The 12,661-nt window shown below is 47.0% G+C and overlaps 1 pseudogene; it reads left to right on the top strand.

Annotated features, from left to right (window-relative positions):
* Positions 1 to 2,478: 2,478 nt before the first annotated feature.
* LOC142427012 (U6 spliceosomal RNA) lies at positions 2,479 to 2,578 on the top strand (annotated as a pseudogene).
* The last annotated feature ends 10,083 nt before the right edge of the window (positions 2,579 to 12,661 follow it).

The raw sequence follows: 12,661 nt of genomic DNA, 5'->3' as shown, positions 1-12,661 counted from the left end.
TCACTTCACACCTCGGTATAGTAACAACGTGAGTCCTGAGTCACACTCCTGAGCCAGAGCTGGCTGCTCTTTCAGAGTTGAATGCCTCTGACTAGAACATGTGCAGGGTGAGGAAATAGGCGGAGAAGAAAAATATAAATGAAAGGGAAATGGAAAAGGAGAGGCAGGTGGAAGCCATCGGGAAGAAAGAGCAGGACAGAAAGCAAGGGCTATTGGATGGCAGGTGTGTGTGCCCGTGTGTGTGAACACGGGTGAGGATAGGTGTGAAATTCGATCCCATCTCCCACATGCCCTTTCTTATTGATGACCTTGGGTACAGTTGCCTTTGGCAAGTGGTCTGTTGAGAAACAGGAGCGCATCCTACCCAGGCCTAGTCCTGGGACCACCCTTTTCTCCTTTGTGGCCTCTCTAGTTATGCCTTCCTCCCCACACACAGTATTATTATTATGATTATTTGGAATTAGCCTGTGAAGGCAACGCTACTTTCTTCCACCCTGGGAAAATACATTGGCAGGTACATTGACTTCTTGTGACCCTGGAGCAGTGTTGCTACAACCACTGCCACTTTTCTCAGAAGGCAGTTGATTGGGACATCCAAAGCCATTTATTCATGCTGTGATGTAATGCTTCTAAGAGAGGGGGCCCCCTCCCCCGCCCCGCAAAACCTGACAAAACTCCACTGGGTGAAGCTTTCGCAGTATGCATTTTTCTTGCTAGGTGGAGATCAAGTAATTCTCTCAGTTAGTGCACCCAGAGGCCCGGGAAGATTCTCTCTGATCACAGTGAAATTTTTTTGGAAAAGCAGTTTCACTCATATCTCGGTTTGTTTGTTTGTTTTGTGTGATGGCTGATTTAAGAGAACAGCATGCGGTGTGAAATTTTGTTTCCTGCTTGGGAAAAGTGCCGCAGAAACTGCTGTGATGTTGAACACGGCTTACAAAGACAGTGATATGGGAAAAACGCAAGTATATAAGTGTTTTTCTCATTTCATAAGAGGTGACATGTCAATGGATGGCAAACCTTGTTTTGTATGTCTGTCAACTTCCTTAATGGACAAAAATATCGACAAAATCCGTGCCCTTGTACCTGAAGACCGACAACAGACCATTGAAAAGCTGGGGAAGTGATTTGGATTATCTTGGAGCTCAGTTCTGAAAATTTTGACATAACATTTGGGACTGAGAAGGATTGCTATGAAATTTCTGACTGACCAGGACAAAGAGCATCGAGTGGAAACAGGCTGGGCTTTGAAAGAACAGCTCAGAAGAGACCCAAAGCTTTGTTTCCCCCAAGGTCATTATTGGTGACTTGACCGGGTGCTATTCTTACAACCTCGAAAGCAAACATCAATCAAACCAATGGAAGGCGCCAACGTCACCTCACCCAAAAGAAGGTCATCGAGTGAAATCAAAGATGATGCTCATTTATTTTTTATGATGTGAGGGGTATAGTGCATTTAGAGTTCATTCTACCTGGTCAGACTGTTAATCAAGCTTTCAATTTAGAGGTTCAGAAAAGATTATGTAACCGTGTGCGACAAAATAAAGGCCTGATTTGTGGCAGACGGGGCACCGGCTTTGCCACCATGACAATGCAGCTACTCAAGCAGCCATCTCAGTTGGCCAGTTTTTGGCAAAATACAGCATGCCTCTCTTGTCCCACGCACCTTACCTCACCTGACCTCGCTCTGGGGGACTTCTTTTTGTTTCCTCAAATGAAGAGGGACGTGAAAGGATAGCGATTTGATGACCTGGAAGAGGTGAAGGAAAAAATGAGGGCGGTGCCGTCAGCCATCCAAACAGATGAGTTTGAAAAATGTTTCTAATGGAATCACAGATTTGATAAATGTATTACATGTAATGGAGAGTACTTTGAAGGTGATAAGGCTATTTTGTAAAAAATAAATGCACAGCTTTGGGGGTAGGGATCTTTAAAATTCCATCGTTTGGCTACCCCCTCCTACTTGCCTCAGGCCTTTCCCTTGTAGCCTTAGTTCATCCTTTCTGACCTAGTCTCAGGGTGAGGTGGTTTTCTCCTCCAGGACGTTTTCACCTGCAATAAGCGATAAGCAAGGTGACTCGGGTCCTGGCCTTGTGGCATCAAGAGGCAGCATTTACGAAGCTTATCCCAGAGAAGAACTACTCCCTAATATTTCCGAAACTGTACATTGTTATGGGAGCAGAAAGCCTCCTCTTTCTCTGGTGGAACAGCTGGTGGGTTCAAACTGCTGACCTGGACGTTAGCAGATAAGACAGCAGGTTGCATCCCCGCTCAATGAGGCACTGGTGGCTGGTTAGTAGAGTCCGTACCTTCTGTGCTGCAGCTGCGGCACTGATTTCTAGCCAGCACACCTAATACATATCCACTACTTTCCTGTCTGCGGAGGCTTGCTTGTTGCTGTGATTCTAAACTAATCCTGACTTAGAAGGAAGGAATGGTGTCCTGCTTCTGAAAAGCAGTCAGAAATCCTCTGGGCGCTTGCTTCCGCGGCACATACACTAAAATTGGAACGATACAGAGATTAGCATGGCCCCTGTGCAAGGATGACACACAAATTCGTGAAGTGTTTCCTATTAAAAAAGAAAAAAGAAAACCCTATGGTACACAATGATCTGATCCTCAAACAATCATGGAACAGACAGAAGAGGACTGGGCAGTATTTTGTCCCACTGTACGTGGGCCCATGGCAGTACTGTGAATTATTTAATGTGCCTCTTCTAGCTATGGTCTTTGCAACTCCCAAAGGACCCTTTCCTGATCATCTGGGTAAGAGAAAGTGGGGGAAGACACTTATGAGTGATTGGGATGTCAATCCCACCTTCCGTTGGGTTGACCTCTGAGACAGTTAAGGTGTTTTGTGCCAACCTGGCCGATAAATACATGTGGGGTTAATTGAAAGGCAGAGAGCTAAATGGCTCCGTGAGCCTCTCCTTTCAAGTTTTCGAGTCTCTTGCTTTTTGATGGTCAGACCAGGGTGCAGCTGCCTTAGCCAGTTCCCTACTTCAGCTGGCAAGGCTCACTTCCTGCAAGACATCCCCAAGGAGAAGCCACATGGACCTACCCCGATGCAGCCCGTGTGGAGCTGAGATGCTTACACGTTCACTGATTCAGCTTCCCTTCTGCAGTCGGCATCATAGTGTGTGTCCTGTGAGATGGAGGAGGACTTTGTGGATTGGTGTCGGACATATGGGTTAATGCTGGACTTGTGGGCTTGGGCAGCACTGAGTTGGGATGTTTTCTTGATGTGCACTTACCCTTTACATGAAACTCTCCCTTATACATATGAGTTTCTGTGGATTTGTTTCCTTAGTTTACCCAGACTAACACAACATCCTTCTGGGCATACCATGAGTAGGAAGGGGAACGCTTACTACCAGCAAGATGGAAAAGCTCCGAGGGGAGTGTGTGCTTTAGGACCCTGAGGTCCCTGTGCATTGATCCAAGAGGCAGCTCTGACCAGAAGAGCAGCAGCAGCAGAAGAAGAACCAGGAGCCAGAACATGAGATTTCCCAGCCCACAGAGCTAGTGAAGCTGAGTGCTTTGGGGCAGGAGGCTGGCTTATTGAGTGGGGTGCCTCCTGGCACTTAATTGGGGGCACTGGGCTTGCTGAAGCAGGAAGCTGGCGCTGGGTGTCTTTAAGCTGAGGCTTACCTCCCTCAGGGCAGGAGGAGGGGCTGAGGGCCAGAGAGACCTGCCAGCAGGCCTGGCAGAGAAGAAAGTGTCCTGACTGAACCACTGTACCCTGAACATTTTGCCCCTGAATTGCAACCTGTTCACTTCCCTAACAAACTTCCTGAGTGTGAGTATTGTCTGTGAGTTCTGTGGGACCATTGCAGTGAATTGTAGAACCCAGCAGAAAAGCACAGGGCAAGTCGAGAGCTGTGGGAGACAGAAGATTCACCATATGGGAGGGAGGGCCTGTCACCAACTCTTCTGGCGTAGGACCTCACATCCCAGAATTCTAAGGCAAACTGTACTGCTCTCCCTCTCAGTAAAAGCGGGGCTCCCCTGTACCAGCTCCTCTGCTTGCTGCGTTCAAACTTCAGGTCTCCCACTTTACAACTGTCCAGGATTCAAGGATTAATTCAGATATACAGGTTTTACATTTCCTTTTTTTTGTTTTTTGAGCAAAAGATGATCATTTTACCTCCCGTGTCATGCAGATTTAAGGAGTTCAGCATCGTGTCTGATGCAATCCACATTGACTACTCTTATCTTTACTTCTATGTCGGAGGTCCCCGTGGACCACGTCTACCGTCCATTGTTCTCCATGGTCAAGGTCTGCTTCTAGTTCTCTTTCCGAGACCTGGACCCCTTCAAAGCAAGGTGTGAGGACTCTGCCCAGCTGGGAACCTCTCTCTGTCCGCTGACTGGTGGGCAGCTCTGGTTACAAGTCAATATAAAGAAGCAGGGCAGGCCAACCAGAGGAAACCTGTCAAGGGTTGCTACGGGAATTGGCTTCCTTAAGCTTTCTGCCAACTCAGGTTGTGGAAGGACGAGGGGAAGAGGTTGAGGTTTTCTAAGCAGATGAACCAACGAACACACCTAGTCCATAAAGTTTCTTGTTGACGTATGGTGCGGATGGCTTTGGAAAAGCAGCCGTCCCAGTATAACGGAGCTGTCTTCTCCCCAACTCCATTCCAGTTTCAGATTTTGATATGATGATTTCCTTTCTCCATCAGGGTCTAGATGGCTTGGCCAGGGAATATAGACTTGATGCAATGGTCAATCTGAGGAGTCCAACAGCTTCTAAAGGGATGGAACTGATGTTTATGAACTTTGGGGGAAATCCCTGTCCTGTGCTGGGCTCAGTGATGGGTCTGAGGAGCCGCTACATCTTGTACCAAGCTGCGGGAGGCATACCTTTGGGTCAGTTATATGTCTCTCAGGTCTCCCTAGTCTGCTTCGTGTGCCTCTGAAGCCCCTCTATCTCATCTAGATAGGCCCACGCGCTGGAGGCAGTGTGTTCTCCTGGCGCTAAAGAACAGACAGACATGCATTGAGCAGCAGGCCTGAGAGCCTCCCTATGCTTGGTAAAACCTATGTCATGCAGATGTCTATTGCAGATAGATGAAGAAAGACTACAAAGGCCTCAAAATGTAAGACATTATGTAAATTGAGCCATAGTCAGGTATTGGTAAAGCACTTGGCTGCTAACTGAAAGATCGGTGGTTCGAAATCTCTCTGTGGGAGAAAGATATGCAGTCTATTTCCTTAAAGATCTAGCACTGGAAACCCAATGAGGCAGTCTGCTTCGCCCTATAGGTCGCTGTGAGTCAGAACTGACTCTGTGGCAGTGGGTGCGTAGAAAGGTAAATGGCGGGTGGTGGTGGTCTGATTTCTTTCTTATTCCTCTGCTGTTGTCTCAATATAATTTATGCAAAAGCATTTCAAACTCAAGAAAGAAAGAAGAGATCCATCTTGTAACACATAGTATGCTTCACTGGACTATTATTTGGGGGAGAAACTCTTTCAGAGGGAATATTTCTTCTGGCTTTAGCGGTTTGCCTCTTTCGTGAACACCCTTGGACTGCTGATACAGGTTCATGGGAAGCCTTCTGGGAACTCGGTGACTCACCAAAGCTGCTGCAGTGGTTGGGTGCCATGCAGTGTACTCCAACTCACACTGCCACTGTCTGACAGTCGAGCTGACCTGTAAGGTTGTCTAGGCGATAATCTTCTGGGAGTAGACCTCCTGGGCATCCTTTCATGGAGCCGCTTGGTGGATTTGAACCACCAACCTCTCAGTAACCAAACACTGAGCCACTGCACCACCGGGGCTCTTTGTACCAACACTAAGAGGAACGACATCTGCTCACAAGTCAAGCTTCAGAAATTCCTGCTTCCAAAATGCAGGACCTGCTGATAACACGAGAAGGCATCCCAGAAAACAAAAGCAACCCTAAATTTGGGGATCGGTGGTTATGTCTTTGAGTTGAATAGTGTAGACCAGGGGTCCTCAAACTTTTTAAATAGGGGCCAGTTCACTGTCCCTCAGACCCGTTGGAGGACCAGACCATAGTTAAAAACAAAACAAAACAAAACAAAACAAACTATGAACAGATTCCTATGCACACTGCACATATCTTATTTTGAAGTAAAAAAACAAACGGGGCAAAAACACCCGGCGGGCCAGATAAATGTCCTTGGTGGGCCGCATGTGGCCCGCGGGGCCGTAGTTTGAGGACCCCTGGTGTAGACACTCCTTCAAGATTCTTAAAGGGAGAGCAAAAGGCATTCAGTTGACGGAGACGCTTCAACTTCAGCGGCGCTAGCACCTTCCAGTTGAGCGGCAGGTGCTATTTTCTGTCCTCGCTGTCACAAAAAGAAAGGTTGCAATTTGGAAGAGCTCATGAAAATAATCAGAAGAAAAGTAAAATAAAAGCAAAAAGAAAAGAATCAGAGGAGCATCCGAATAAATCTGGGCAGTTACTTCCTGTTTTTAGCCCGCTTAACCCGGAGCCCTCAGAGCTCCAAAAATAAATTCCTTGTCCAACGTTTTATCTGATTCTCAGAATCCAATGATGCAACAAATTCAGTCCTTTCCCGCTTGCTCTTCCCTAGATTATTCAGACTTGCTTTGCTGAGGTTGATCTTGCTGTCACCGCAAATTACCTTGGGGATGCGATTCATGAGCAAGCTACGGCCTCATGAGCGCTAGGAGGGTTACCATTACAACCCACCATTTAATCGCCTCTCTTCCTTCTTGGGCTGAATGGATAAGTCAACGACAGAGGCAAGCCCATCCGTTCATTCCACAAACACTGCCGAGCAATGCTGCTCTCAGGGAGAGCACACGCTCAGGAAAGAAATCCTTATAATGCTATGAACACTAAGGGACAAGGAACAAATCATGTAAACCAAGACATAGCACCGGAAGATAGAGTCATCTTGAGGGGGATCATTCCCACTCAGGAAGTGTAAGAACTTATTGTTCTCATCTTCATTAATTCAGTCATTTTCAGGAAGAATGTCTGTTTCAGATAAGACAGGCGGGCGAAGTTGGAGGGACCGGTTGAGAAGCTCAGAGAGACTGAAGTGCGCAGGGTCCCCTTGGGGTTGGCAGCCGGCCATCACTGAAGGGTTGAGGCTGAGCAAACATAGCTGTTTATTGAGCACTTGCTATGTGCTTGACAATGTTCTAGTACCAAGGGCAGGAAAGGGGTGTGTGTGTGTGTGTGTGTGTGTGTATGTGTGTGTGTGTGTGTGTGTGAATCCCTACCTTCACGGAGTGTACATTCGAATGGAAATGACCTTCAAAAGGTGGCACAATGGTTAAGTGCATGGCTGGTCTGCTCTGTGGGACAACAGAGTTAGAGACCTGCTCCCGTCAAGACTACAGTCTAGGGGCACCTGTACGAGGCCCTACAGGGTCACTCTGAGCTGGAATCGACTCTGTAGCACACAACCACAACGAGAAGCCAACAAACCAAATAAAGGATATGGTATTTTAGATGGTGATAAGGGTTACGGAGAGAAATGAGGTGGTAAGGAGGAAATGAGTTTGCATCTGTGTGTTTGTGCATGTGTGGACCCTCTAGCAAAGGCCATTGTGAAAGGGACCGTCAGGGAAAACCCCACTTGGTCGCGTGAAAGCCAAGGCCTGCGAATGAGTGCTGGAGTCATGCAGGATATTGGAGTGGGAGAGGGGTCCGGGCAGCCGGAGCAGCAAGGGCTGAGGAGGGAGTGCTCTTGAAATGACCAGGCAACAGCAAGGACGGTTCTGTGTCCGGAGCCAAGTGGGAGAGGTAGGGTAGAGATATGGTTGCGCCCGATCATGGAGGGCCTCCGAAACCATGTGAACGACTTTGACTTTGTTTTCAGAAATGGGAAACTTCAACGGAAGGCTTAAAGGGGGAGCGATATCCTTTTTAAAGATCATTTTCTTGGGAGCTCTTACAGTTCTTATAACTGTGACAAATGGAGCATATGTTGTACCTATGTTGCCCATCGTCATTTTCTGAACATTTACTTTCTACTCGAGCCCTTGCAATTAGCTCCTCTTTTTTCCCTTCCTCCCCCTCCACCCCACCCTGGTGCACCCTTGATAAATTAGAAATTATTATGATTTTCATATCTTACGCCAACCGCTGTCTCCCTTCACCCACGTTTCTATTGTTCATCTCCCCCCCTCCCTGGGCGCGGGAGTTATAAGTCAATCATTGGGATTGGTTCCCCCTTCCTGCCCTTCTCCCTCCACCTTACCCCTACCTTCCTGATATCACTACTCCCATTTCTGTTCCTGAAGGGTTTATCTGACCTGCATTCTATGTGTTGTGAACTCTTATCTGTACCAGTGCACATGCTCCGGTTTAGCCAGAACTGAAAGGTAGGGCTGGGGACATGATAGTGGGGTGGGGGTTGTGGAGTGAGGAAGCCTGGTGCTATATTGCACCCTCATTGATTCGCCCTTCCTTGTGGTCCTTCTGTGAAGGGATGTCCTATTGTCTACAGATGAGTTTTGGGGTCTTTCTTCCCACTCCCTTCATTCTCAACAGTAGGTTTTTTTTTAATTTTGCATCTTCTGATGCCTATTACCTGATCCCATCGATCCTTCATAATCACACAGGCTGGTGTGCTTCTTCCACGTGGGCTTGTTGTTTTTCTGCTAGATGGCCACTTGTTTAACTTCAAGCCTTTAAGACCCCAGACACTATCTTTTGATAGCCGGGCACCATCAGCTTTCTTCACCACATTTACTTATTGCCCCCATTTTGTCTTCAGCGATTGTGTCCTTAGGGTGAGCATCACAGAATGCCAGGTACCTGAAACAAAATGTCCTTGCGTTGAGGGAGGGCTTGAGCAGAGGACCAAAGTCTGTCCACTTCCTCCATGTATTGCCATATAAATATGTGCATAGGTCAATACCTCTAAATTTATGAATTAATATATTTGCATATGTACACAACTGCTTCTACCTCTATCAATGGTTTTGCTTCCTAGACCTTTCCTCTGTTTCCTTTTACTTTTCTCCTGATCCACCACCACGCTGGCCCTTCTTCTGCCTCTTAGTAACTCCTCTGAGCTAGATGACTGTGGCTCCAACATCACCAGGATCTCTACGTCCTCCTCGTTGTTGACTTCAATTCCCTACTTGTCCCCTTGTCTAACAGCATCATTTGCACATTGCTCCCTTCCCCTGCTTCCTCCTCCCCATGAGTCCTTCTGGAACCATCTGTCCCTGTTCTTTCTCCTCGGGCTTGCTTCCCATGCCTATCTTATATCCGTAGCCAAAACAACAACAACAACAACAACAACAGAGATAAAACAAAAGGAAAACCAAAGATCGAAGAAAAAGAGAGAAAACAACAGCAAAAAAAGCATACATAATCCCAGGGCTGTCCGCTGACCTTTATGACTGTCTTCCCACTGGTCCTGAGGGGTTCTGGGAACTGCCCCTCCTAACTTGAAGTGTATCTTGGGGACTCCTCAGAGCTTTGTGGCTTGGCTTTGCTTCCGTGGCTGATCTGTTATGTTCCCTTCTTGGTTCATCCCTTTGTGGGGGTTCAGACCAGACTCACTCCCTGCTGTGTGTGCCCAGTATTGTCCTCTGTCTCGGTATGCTCCAGCCAGGGGACATCGTGTCTCGAGCTGTTGTTGGCCCTACAGTCCTCTCTGTGCCTTAGTCCCTCCATGCAAGGATGTCATCCTTGGGGCTTGGTGTGTCAGGATGGGGTCTAGTCCCTCGCTCTCTCTTTTTTTGTCTTGGTTTGCTTCTGTGGGGCGTGGCAGGCCGGCCCCTCTCCCCAGCCTGTAGGTTTAGCGCTGTCCTCTGTAGCACATACTTCTAGTGAAGGGGTCAGTTGGCTCTGAATACGGCCGGCCCTGTAGACCTCTCTGTTCATGAGTTGCTCCATGTGGTTATGTTGCCCTCAAGGTTTGGCGTCCTGTGGTGGGGCCTGCACTCACACTCCCATTTCTGTGGAGACATAAACACACCCCCCCCCCGACGGTAGATTAGTGCTCAGCTCCCCCAGTGCCATCGTCTCCCTCTTCCTCCCCCCACCCTCCTTTCTCTATCTTTGTGTTGGGATGACATGTACATCTTCGGGATTGGTCTGTCCCTGCCCAGCTGCCTGTACCTTAACCTGTATAGTGTGAGATAAGTAGCTTTTCTTCTTTACCTACCGTGCTGATTGTACTAACCTCAGTGGACTCACATTGTACGTGTCCTTTTGTGATTGGTTAGTGTCGATGAGCATAATTTCTTCCAACTCTTCCCACGAGACGACGCGCTCCATGCGATCATCAGTGCTCTTCAGGGATGCATAGGACTGCATTGTCTAATCCACTCGTCTATTGATGAACATTTAAGTTGTTTCCACTTCTTTGTGATTGTGCATTGCTCTGCAATAAACATTGGGGCACAGATGATTGGTCGTGGTCTCTTTCTTACCTCTTCTGGGTATATGTCCAGTAGAGCGATTGCTGGGTCTTAAGATAACTCAATTTCCATTTGCTTTAAATATTGCCAGATGAATTCCCACAGCGGCTGTATGCATCTACACGATCATCAGCAGTGGAGGAGAGTTCCTATCTCGCCACATCCCTCCAACATTGGTTGCTCTCTGATTTTCTGACTTGGGCTATCCTGAGTGGGGTTAGCTGGTATCTCATGGTTGTTTTAATTTGCATTTCTCTGACGGCTAATGATCGGGAGGGCATTTTCTCATCCGTTTATTGGCTGTTATGACCTTTTATTTAGGAATTTTGTGGAGGTTCTCTGGATGATGATTGGGAGACTACTCTCTTCAGAGATTCTGATAACATTTCTACTCTGATTTAGTTTAAGAGGGGTCAAGCAACCTCGGTTGAGAACCACAACTTCCGAGTTTGCAGGGTGGTCTCAAAGTCATTAATTATATTAATTAGAGCTTCTTGACAATCGATATAATGTGCAGATGCAGAAACCGAGGCCCAGAGAAGCTTCAATGACTTTTTCAGGGCACAAGGTCTATAGAGGGTAAAACTTGGATGGAAATTTAAACTGTTAGTCCAGTGCTCATACCACTGATGTTATCAATGGGAACTTTTTTTTACCCTTAACAGTTTGCCATTGATATACAGAAATTGTGCGGGCTGAAAACATAGATATGGACTCTAGTGAATTGTGGTTCCAACATGTGTCTGTCAGTTTGTTATAATGTGATGGCTTCTATGCTACCATGATCCTGGCAGTATTTCTTTCTTTTCTTTTAAAAACAGTGACTTGTCCAACTGACTTGAATGGATGCATCCTTAAAGGAAGATGTCATGCTTGGTGACATAAGGTAGCAATAAATGCGCAGAAGACCCTTAGTGGGATGGATTGGCATACTGTGGCCACGATGAACTTCACCATGCTGGCGATTGTGAGGATAGGGCTGGACTCAGCAACATTGTGTTCTTTTCTACAAAAGGTGACTGTGTGTGGGAGTCAAGTTAATGGCAGCTAACAATAATTTATGGTTCATACTATATTTTCAATTCCATAGTCTGTCAGAAGAAACAATACTTGTACTGAGAAATCATGCCTGAGACTACTAAATTGTATACTTTAAAAATAATAATTCAATTCTTATATAAATGTTTAGATTAGTTCTTACATCCTAAAAAATATTCATTTTCCTATTTAATTAGCCAAAATGTGGATCCAGTGCATCTCTTTGAAATCCTTTAAACGGCTTTTGGACTTAAAATAAAATCTCAAATCCATACCATGGTTGACAAATTCCTACATCCTGAGGGGTTCTGCTTCCACCCACTGCTGACACCATTCTCTCTGTCCCCTTCCCCACCATGCTCTGGTCACAATGGCCTCTCCCTGTTCCCCGAGGAAAACCCAAACCAAAGTCACTGCGGTGGAGTTATGTCGACTCTTAGGACCCTAGAGGACGGGATAGAACTTTCCCTGTGAGTTTCTGAGACTGTAACTCTTTATGAGACTGGAAAGACCTTTCTTCCTTGGATTTAGAAATGATACAAATACTGTTCTTAGATCAGGACAGCTTCCCCTCAGCAGTGCCTGAAAACAGCCCTCTCTCTGGCCATCAGCCCTCTCAGCCTGACCTCTGCCTGCTTGGGAGAGTCCTATAAGGCTCTTACAGCTCTCCTGATAAGTGCCTCCAAAGCAGTTCACTCCGAAGTAAGCCTCAGTCCAGAGGTACTCAGCTTGAGATCTAGGGGCAGATTTAGTTCCCACAACAAGCGTGTGGAGTCACTCTACTCCATTAGTGACCACGTGAATAAAGGTACTCAGCTTTCTTGCTCTGTAGGCCAGGAATCCCAGGGCTCTGTCTCATTCCGGTCCCTTGGTTCTGCTGCCTCCGCCACGGCCACTCCTCTGCGGATGCTTCTCGTTGACTCCAGGGTCACATCTCCCTGCCTCAGTGTAAGGAGCTTCCGTTCAGAGGCCACACCCCACTCCTGGCTCTTCTTTCTTCGTGGTGGGGAGATTCCTTTTTCCACCACTGGGATGGCTCATTTGAAGCTAGCAGGATCACAAAACTGACCAATCTCTTGTTCGTATTCCAGATACCTTAGTTGCATGGTTAGCAAGCTATCCAACCCCCCTGGTGGGTCACAAGCACCTCGCATTCCCATAGTCCAAGTCTAGTCATTTGATGTTGTGGCATAATGGCTATGCACTGGGCTTCTAACTGTAAGGTCCATGGTTTGAAAC

This window comes from Tenrec ecaudatus, chromosome 14 (genome assembly GCF_050624435.1).
Source record: "Tenrec ecaudatus isolate mTenEca1 chromosome 14, mTenEca1.hap1, whole genome shotgun sequence".
Taxonomy (NCBI): Eukaryota; Metazoa; Chordata; class Mammalia; order Afrosoricida; family Tenrecidae; genus Tenrec; species Tenrec ecaudatus.
The sequence above is the reverse complement of the archived record's forward strand: the minus strand, read 5'-3'. Positions and strand labels throughout refer to the sequence as shown.